Source organism: Poromitra crassiceps (genome assembly GCF_964638095.1).
Source record: "Poromitra crassiceps genome assembly, chromosome: 20".
Taxonomy (NCBI): domain Eukaryota; kingdom Metazoa; phylum Chordata; class Actinopteri; order Beryciformes; family Melamphaidae; genus Poromitra; species Poromitra crassiceps.
The window spans coordinates 8226321-8229677 of record NC_139637.1 but is presented as its reverse complement, the minus strand read 5'-3'; positions in this window follow the sequence as shown (position 1 = coordinate 8229677).

Here is a 3357-nt window from a genome sequence, read left to right as displayed (position 1 = left end):
TCAAAGTTTCCTGCATGTTGGTTTTGTATAATGATCTAGTCAGTTGTTTCTCTGGACACATTGATGTACGTGTGTCTGTATTGAAGAGATAACAGAGAAACTGTCATCAAAACAGTCATTCTTCTACATCTATTTGTGTTCACTTCTTGGAAATTTAATTCATCAGTTTGCTTGGGACCACCTGGAACCTCCTCAAAGACCCCTGGTGGTCCCCCCGGACCTCACATTGAGAACCACTGCTCTGGATTAAATTAAATTAAAAGAGAAACCTTAATTAGGGAAACTAAAATAACAACACATGACTACACAGTAAATGAGTAAATGTGTAGTTATGTGATGTCTGTCTGTCAGCATCACAGTCTCTCATCTTCTTCAACAGCTCTCTGGCTCCCTCTGCTGCTGACAACTGAGGAAACTTTATTTTTATTTCATATTTGATGTGCTCATATTCTGTTGTATTTCCCTGCTGAGTCCGAGCTGCAAAGGTCTAATTTTAACTGATAAATCTATAATTGATTATTTAGTTTGAAGACTTCACACTGAACACAAAGCAAGTCAGCAGACGAGGAATATGAAGAGTGTTGCTGTTAAGGAGCCACTATCAGCAAAACTTCCCTGCATGATTCAAAGTTATAAAAACAATACAAAGTGCTGAGTGTTCAGTTGATAAGTTAGTGCAAAAAGGCTGCACAGTAGCAATGAAGTGCTACGACTGCATCAACTAATCAAGCTGCTTTCTGCCTTCCCTCAGTCATATCATGTCATGTCAAATATATCATCTGAAGAAGTAACACATGGGCGTACACCGCATGCTTAGTGAGAAAGACGGTGGTGTTTGGCAATAATATAAATACATTAATAATTATGTTTTATTTCTTTAGCACTTTTGCAGGTAGAGTTATTAAGTGTTTGACAGGGAATAAAACAAGTAAAAGCTAACAGGAATGAATTGAAAACAGATTAAAGAAGGATCAAATTGCAAAATGCAAGAGAGCACCAGGTAGAAACAAATTGTTTATCAAATATCAAATGAGTCGTGTGCATGGTTTGGCTCAAATTCATTTCAACCAGTGAAGTCAAGCTTCTGTCCATTGGTCAGTCATAGAGTCTTGATTCTCATTGATTTCTTTCACAACAGCATGTATGAACCTTTTTCAAGATTTTGTTCTCAGTTTGTGGATTGAATCCAGCAGCTTAACTGGCTGAATAGAAAGTGAATTGACCCTTGACCCTGTGCCATGCTTCCAGGTTCAGCTCACCCTGACATCACTGTCTCCTGATTTCCCTCTAGATTAAGATGAAGCTCTGCCTCTTTTTTTAAACCAGGAGCTTTAGTGACTCAATAATAAGAGCTCTGTTTACACTCCTATAACTTAGTAGGAGAGAATGAATGTCCGCACACCGGTTAAGCTCCCATAATTTAATAATTGAAATAGCGCAACGTTTCGACCCCACACGGGTCTTCTTCAGGCAATCAATCAACAAGGCACAGACAGGAAAAAGGCAGTTAATATAGCTGTTCAGGTGATTAGTTAATGGTAAACACCTGCCCATCAGCTGATCCGGCCTGTACAACAATTTTTTTTATAAAATTGGTTTAAAACCCCAAGAAAGGGGCATAGGCTACATTCAACATATCACAATATGAAAGTTAATAATACATTAATATTTCCATCAATAAACCACACCCTTGTTCCAGAAAATAAAATAAAATGAGGAAAGGGGAAAGAAAACCAACAGCCAGTGAGCTGAGCTTAAAGGGACAACTGGCTGTTGGTTTTCTTTCCCCTTTCCTCATTTTATTTTATTTTCTGCAACAAGGGTGTGGTTTATTGATGGAAATATTAATGTATTATTAACTTTCATATTGTGATATGTTGAATGTAGCCTATGCCCCTTTCTTGGGGTTTTAAACCAATTTTATAAAAAAAATTGTTGTACAGGCCGGATCAGCTGATGGGCAGGTGTTTACCATTAACTAATCACCTGAACAGCTATATTAACTGCCTTTTTCCTGTCTGTGCCTTGTTGATTGATTGCCTGAAGAAGACCCGTGTGGGGTCGAAACGTTGCGCTATTTCAATTATTAAATTATGGGAGCTTAACCGGTGTGCGGACATTCATTCTCTCCTACTGAATATCACGCCTTTTGCCCTGCACCTGGATGAAGGTGGGATGTGCACAGGCCTACTTTTGAAACACTCCTATAACTTACAATGTTACAATTTACAGTGTTACAATTTACAGTGTTACAAGGTTAAAAAATCACTTAGCAGACACTTTTACCCAAAGAGACGTACGTACATCTGAGCTTTATAGAACACAAGCAATGATCTAGTCAGAAGACAACAACATGAGGAAGTGCCATCATGAGGCCAAGCTTGAGTCTGAATGGACCCAGGTGTCACCAGGCAGCACAGAGTGCAGAGGATTTATTCATCATTCATGTCCCTCATTCATCACCATTCATGCTATTAACATTCATGTATCTATCATCCCTTTTTCATCCTTTCATCCTTCATGCTCATCAAGTGTGAAGGTGTTGGTTAAAGAGCTGCAGGGTCTGGAGTCTCTTCTTAAAGATAGAGAGCTAGGCCATGTTCAGACTAGGAGGCCACATCTGATTTGTGAACTTTAGTGACCTATTCATGACTTTATCCAGATTGGTTTTATGAGTCTGGAAGCTCCAAGTCTGATTTGTGTCACTTGTCCCAAACCACATGATATGGAGGTAGTTTCCAATCTGCTTTAAATGTGCTTTTGACTGATGTGTCTTCAGTGCGGACGCGCAGATCCACCAAATCTGATTTGAACGTCACTCGCAACTCGTCATCAAATGTTTCTGCGCAGGAAAACCACATCACCAACATACGTATTTACTGACGCCCACGTCGTTACCATAACAACCCATGCAGCTAGGCTGATTTGTGGCAGTGCGGTCACACTCCCAAATCAGATTTGGGAAACCAATCAAGATAATGATGATTAATGACTTTATCACCAAATTGGATTTGCCTGTAATGTGAGTGGCCTCATGCAGGCAGGAATGATAGGGAGAGCTGGGTGTCTTCAGCATAACAGTGATATGAGAAGAGGTAGGACCTCAACCAGCAGAGGGCAGATCCTGAGATACCAAGCTCAGTGAGTGTGGAGAGGAGGATTAGGTGGCTAACTGTGTCTGACAGATCTAGCAGCAATAGAGCCGAGGACTGACCAGCAGCTCTAGCCAAACGCAGTGACTCCATTACTTACCATTACCATGTAAAGAGATCTGAGTTGGTAGAAGCTCATCTTCTGCACGATGGCTTCTTCATATAACTCAACTTCTACACGCTGTTTAATCATAAATATCCAGAT